Source organism: Ailuropoda melanoleuca, chromosome 15 (assembly GCF_002007445.2).
Source record: "Ailuropoda melanoleuca isolate Jingjing chromosome 15, ASM200744v2, whole genome shotgun sequence".
NCBI lineage: Eukaryota > Metazoa > Chordata > Mammalia > Carnivora > Ursidae > Ailuropoda > Ailuropoda melanoleuca.
In genome coordinates this window covers 7,554,174-7,560,774 of record NC_048232.1, presented here as the reverse complement: position 1 = coordinate 7,560,774, position 6,601 = coordinate 7,554,174, and the positions used below count along the sequence as shown (strand labels likewise).

The following is a 6,601-nucleotide window of genomic DNA, read 5'->3' as shown; positions in this document are numbered from 1 at the left end:
ACTAGAGAAGTTACTTTACGCGAGTATCTTCTTTATTAATTCTGTGCTAACAGCTTCATTTCCTCCCGGTTATGGATCTGCAGTAGCAGGAGGAAGAAAGGCATAAAGGGGGTTATTAGGTCTTTAAGCTCATGTTTTCAAATACCCAATAAATGACGTGATTAAGCGATTAGAGAAAGTTATTGAGCTAGAGAAGGGTTAAATAATGGAATGTTCAGAACTCATTTGGAATTGCAATAATTACTTTTCGCGAGAGCTTCCAGGAGACCAAGTGTAAAGGACTGCTTCCAGGAGTGGGTTGGAGAATCAGAAAGTTATTAAGGAAAATTCCTAGATCTTAATCACGAGCTTATATTTCTGTAAATTAAACGCCCTCCCTGTAAAAGAAAAGGTGTACGCGTGTCATTATATCATTATACTAAACGTGCCACACGTCTGAACTGAAAAGTCCCATTGCCGAAGTGATTCTCAGCAACCGGAGTGCCGGAACAGTGTTTTAAAATGCTTGTGGGTGTTTCAGTTTTGTTTTTAAGCCATGCATCCAACCTTGTAAGTTGGAGACTTTGCTTTCCTGAACTTACTGTAAGACCTATTTCTGGGGAGGCTTTCTTGATGGAAACCAGAGGAGAAGCAAGCACCTGTGTATTGGAACCACATTACACCGCTTCTAGAACGCCCAACATGAATAAGCAGGCAAGTCCTCCCTTTCTTCCCCCCGTGGTTGAGCACCAGGGACGGAGCTTAAAAGTGAAATTCTGTCTCTCTTCTTTTTATTTTTGGTCACACGCATCCTGTAAAAATATGGCTGAAAGCACCGACTTACCACACAGGTGTGTTTTGGGGAGTCGCTAGTAAAAATGATTTTAAAACATTCAGAAACTGCCACGCTCTGAGAAAATGCTTATTAAAGACTCATAAACTTGTGGAAATTGAGGAGAACACATCCAGTAAACTTTCCTGTGTGCTTTAAGGAAGTCGGTTTAGTCTCCACGCACGTGGGCTTGGCGGTGGTGAATTTGGGCAAGAAAAACAAGCTTGGCTATTATTTCTCAACAGAGCGCAAAGGACAGTGAAAACAGCAGCTCAGTATGCCCGAGGTCAGCCGGGAAGGCAGAGGCATTTCTGCCCTTCGCCATTACCCTTCTGCACTTTCAAGGAGTGAGTAAAAACTCTGCACACATCCCTGGGCACTCCCAGAGAGTGTCCATGCTCTCGACGGAAAACCAAGTGTGAACATTGTTACATGAGACAGACAGTGGTCACTGAGTCTGTTTCTGCTGGAGAGCTGGTGGGGGGTGCTGGGGACCGAGAGAACTGGGTGGGTATTTCTCACAGCCGAGCTGGGATTCCTTCATCTATGGTGACTGTAGTGAGGGTCAGAGCCAGACGGGCTTATAGCTCCCGCCACTGTCCATTAACAATTTGCTAAGAACTTCTCGTTTCGCAAAGGCCAAAAGGAAAGAATGTGTTTCTCCAATTTTATGACACCTGTAGCATGTTTATTTTTTTATTTAAAAATTATTTTAAGCTTAAAAAATAAATAAAAGTAAAAATTATTTTAAGAGAAAGAATTTTTTTACTTTATGCGAACTCAGCTAAATTCTCCATGGCCACTTCATTTCTAAGAATGTAGTGACTCTGGTCTTTATTCAGCACTATGTTTTTCAAACCTGCTTAAGCCTAGGAATGTCCTAGAATGCTTGCTAAAAATACACATTCCTGAGCATGGTCTCAGACCCAAGGAATCAAAATCTCTAAAAAAGAGTCCTGAACATAAGTAATTTTTTAAGCATTTCGAGTATTGCTTATGGTCAAGCAAGTCTGGGAAATGCAGCTTAATTTGAATAGATTCAACGTTGGAAATAACAAAATGTCCAAGAAGAGAGAGAGAGAGTGCAGTCTCTATCATATAGCTCCAAGAAGCACAGAGATCTCCTGCCTTAGAGACTTTCTGAGATCTGGCGTACAAATTTAGAGACAGCACAATCCACCAGCAGTTGGTATTCACTTCGAACATGCATAAACACACAGGCGCAAATATTTTTAAAACCTGTCTCACAAGCTTTAGAGAAGTATATAGGGCAAAAATTATTAGGTAAAGAGCCTCAGACACAGTGGTCAAAAAATTGTTAAATAATGTTAAATAAAACAGAAAACTCTCCAGTCACGTAATAATATCTAATTATCCAGTAGCTACTGGGCATCTCATGAGAATCTATTCCAATGTAGTGAATTTAATGTACCAAAAAAATGTGAGCCTACGCAGGGGACACATCTGTATAGAGATTCGTGCAGACCTCCAAGAACGAGCTTCTAAAGATGACAGCTGCTAACAGCATATTGCTCTGAGTGAGATGAAATGCTGCAATCACAAAAAATATATATTTATTGACATTTCTTGGCTTTGCAGTGAATATTATTTTCAGTACAGAAGTCATAATACTGAAAAGAAAGCACTCTGTCATCTGAAAATTATTATTTTTGCTTCACCTATTGGTCAACAAAACTGTAGCCAACTACACCAGACTACAATGATTAATAACTCTGATTTTTTTTTAAGAGAATATAAAGTCATCTAGGCTGCCTAATGCAGGAGTTTACATAACAAACAAGTAAAAAAGAAAAAAAAAAAGTATGGGTTCAGTTGGGCCAATTCATACAAACTCAATGTAATATGATCTCTAAAGTAATGCCTCTTATGGGTCAAAAATCCCTTCCTACCCCCGTCTCCCCCAAAGACACGTAAAGTTGAAGTGGTGGGGTGTAGATAAACACTTTTCTCTCACCATTGCAAGGAATCTTCCAGATATTTTTCCCAGAGAATTCTTCTGAATAAATTGCTCCTGCTGCTGATCGTCACAATACTCTGGTTTTGTGTATCAGAAACATAGTAATATTTAATAAACCAATGGGCTCATGTCACCTTATTACAAATGCAGAAACTGAGGCACAGCTGGGCCAACTTGCATGTGCTCACAGGAGGCTGGAGGGGTTTTTAGATCAGTGAGGCTGGTCAATATCCCAGAAAGACCCAGGCACAAGCAGGGAGTGAACGGTAATTACTGTCATTAATAGTGTTATCTGTACATCCAATTAAATAATTGTCATTGCCATAAAACTTCACAAGGGGAAAACCATAATGAATAATTTAATGCAAAAGTAACAAAATGACATTTCCACGTCCCGAAATGGTAGTGACGCTGGCTACGGTGGCAGTCTGTGCCACAGATCATTGCTTGCCCTTTCACTTAGCTTAAATGCCTCCCGGGGATCCTAATAGCTAGATGATATGTTTGCTTTGGAATCAGATACCTGGAACGGTTTAGCAGATGACCTGAACACTCAGTGATAAATTTGACCTTGTCTGTTTGCTTATTTGTTACCTGTATGTTGTGACTGAACATTCCCGCTCAAAGATTGGCTTGAAAATTAAAAGCAAGAGTCTGGAAAATTGTTCAGATGATATTCATAGGCTGAGGTCAATGGGAGCACCTTAAGTCTATTTCCAAATGGAGATAAAAAGGAGATGGACATGCCTCTCCATTTTTTCCCCCTTTACCTATAGATGGAGAGAACGCTTTGCGCCTCCAGAGAACCCCGTCCACTGTGAAAATCAGGTTTAACCTCCGCGCTGGGTCTGCTTCTTTCTCATTTCCCTGGGTTTGGCTGCAGGAATGGTGGGAAGTGAGACCAGACAGCAGCCCAAGGAGCTTACCGTTCATCTGTTCTCTCTCCCCACCCTCACCAGGCCACCAGTGGGAGCAAGGCAATGTTGTAAATCCAGTGAGAGTTTATAGGCAAACGCGTAATGTCTCCTGGAATCCCAAGGAGAACGAACTTGGAGTTGCTCCAATGTGACTAGGCCTGTGTATGGGGACATCAACTACAAAGAGAGGGGAGAGTCGAGTCAGAGGAGCCAGCAGCTCATGACTGTCCTGTGGACAGCAGGAAAACCCCGTCAATGGCAACCACAGAGCCTCTGGAGAGGAGACATCCGTCCTGCTGTTGCTCATACAAACCCACATGGAACAGAGGGCTCAGCGTATTATCACTCGGGCATCACATGTCTATTGCGAACCTACTCGTTATTACATGCAGGAGACTGCCAGAAGGGTACAAATCAGCGTAAGATATGGTCCAGCCCTCAAGGAGCTGATAATCTCCATGAGCAGAGGATTTAAACATGAGGACATCTTGGCCAAAAAAGCGACACATGAAAGGTATACAACTTAAGTATTGTTAGAGCAATAAAGACATCCTAGGGATTTCCTAAAAAAGTGAGATTACGGGTCCCTGACGTGGGCGGGAGAGGAAGAAATGACAGATTTTGAGCAGTGGCACATCCGAGGGAGTCTCGAGGTAGGACAATAATTATTTCTGATGTTCAGGATTTACCCAAACATCTCGTCGTCCCGGACCCACCTTTCTTCACTGAAGATACTCTCACCGAGGAAGTGGCCACAGACACAAATGTTAAAAGTGCTTTTCCTTTTGTTAGGTTTTCAGTTTGTTTGATTTGATTTATTCCTTCCCTGTAGAAGGGTTGGAGGCTGAGTTCGCTGACTTCTGTCAGAAGGACGAGGCAGGGGTGTTGAAGAAACCTCTGAGCACACTGAATAATTATGCTCTGTTTTTCTTTGTATGCCCTTCTGATATCACAGTCATGGCAGCTCGAACAAGTCAGTGCACATTCGCAAAAACAAAGTTAATGAAGAAATGAGGACTACATTCAGCTCGTCATAGTTTTTTCTAAGTTCCTTTGTTATGTCTAGCCATTCTAGCCCAAACTTTCTCCACAATTCCGTACTTGTTTCTAACACTGACTTCATGTGTTCAGACAATTTCTCCGCCATACATTTTTCACAACTCAGGCCTGACGGGAATGTCTCTTTAGCCCTGTGGCAGGTAGAAACCTCCACTTTTGCAGCTGCCCACAGTGCGTGTGGGTTACCAAGGTCATGTCAATGACTATCGCAAATGTGTAAGAGCTGAGTCTCCACTACAAAAAATAAAAATAAAAAAAAAGGAAGGAGGGAGAAAGAAAGATAAGGAGGGGAAGAGAGAGATTGAGAGGAGGGAAGGAAGGGAAGAAGGGAGGAAAGAAAAAAAGAAAAAAGGAAAGGAAAAAAAGGAAAGGAAAGGAGAAAGGGAAAGAGAAAGAACAGAACGGTGAGTGTGATGGCTTCGGAGCCCTGTCTTGGCTTGTCACAGATGTTTCCTTGACTGAAATAATAGTGCAATAAAGTTAGAGTATCAGTTACTTCAACAGCAAGCCTCCCACCCACACAGCCCTGCCATTCAAATGTCTTGCTCGTTTTTCTTGTTACATTATTATGATCAGTCTCTTAGTCAAGTCTCAGTTTGACTAACCTATTGCCATAGGTACCAGCCTGTCGACCTTCATCCCGTTTAACGCAAGGAAGGCAGTGGCTCAGAACACTCCTGCTGCCTCCACCCCTCTCAGGGCTCCAACCAGATAATCTGGCTAATCTGCTGTTTCTGAGACCAGAGGGCCCTTTAGGACCACAGACTCTTTTTCTTTAGTCCTCCCTTTTATAACAAAGCTGTTGCTTGGGGTCCATTCTCAACTCAGCGTTCAATCCACTGAGACAAGTGTCAAGGAATATGTCTTTTTCCCTTCTTCACATTTACCTTTGGAGGAGTGACATTCCAGTAACGTGTAAGGAAAAGAGGAACCAAAACTGTGACTAGAAATAAAAATGACAGTAGTCACTGCCACTGACATGTTACTTCTCATGTGCTAAGCCGTTCTGAGAAGTTAACCCAGGCCAACTCGTGTACTCTTCCTCACAGTTCAGTGACGTGGGTGCTGTGATAACCCCCATGTTAGAGACCAGAACCACTGGATGCAGAAAATGGATTGTTTTGGGGCGCCTGGGTGGCACAGCGGTTAAGCGTCTGCCTTCGGCTCAGGGCGTGATCCCGGCGTTATGGGATCGAGCCCCACATCAGGCTCCTCCACTATGAGCCTGCTTCTTCCTCTCCCACTCCCCCTGCTTGTGTTCCCTCTCTCACTGACTGTCTCTATCTCTGTCAATTAAATAAATAAAATCTTTAAAAAAAAATAAAAGAAAAATAAAAAAGAAAAAAGAAAATGGATTGTTTTGCCCAGGGTCACACAGTTGGTAAGTGGCATCATCAGAACTGAAATCCAGGCAGCTCGATTTCAGATGTGCACTCTTACTTCCTCCTGCTCCGCTGAAAACAATCCAGGAGCATTGCTTAGTAGAGTTTTTTGGCAGTCAGCACACTTATCAAATCTGATCCAGGTAAAAATCCAAAATATGAAAAAGTCGTGGGAAAAACTGGCATAAGGGGTCGAGAGGTGATTTCCCGACATCTACTGTAAAGTTCTGAGACTCCGAATTCATGTATTGGATTTTCTCCATCTCAAGCCACATGTGGGTAAATGTTCCCTTCCAAGAAGCACTGAGCTGGGTTTCCTCATCCATGTAATGGGAGTCACCCTACTCGACCTTGTAGGGTGGTTATAGGGGTGGAGGTAATGCAGGCCGAGCCCCTGGCAGAGTGGCTGATACATGGGAGATGATCAATACAGGGTAGCTACTATTTATAACTG

The 6,601-nt window shown here is 42.8% G+C and overlaps 1 long non-coding RNA gene across 1 annotated transcript; it reads left to right on the top strand.

Moving 5' to 3' along the window:
- Nucleotides 1-783: 783 nt before the first annotated feature.
- LOC109489748 lies at nt 784-4,775 on the top strand. Its single transcript, XR_002142846.2, has 3 exons — nt 784-830; nt 1,057-1,158; nt 3,749-4,775. It is a non-coding gene; the product is annotated as an uncharacterized LOC109489748 (long non-coding RNA).
- The last annotated feature ends 1,826 nt before the right edge of the window (nt 4,776-6,601 follow it).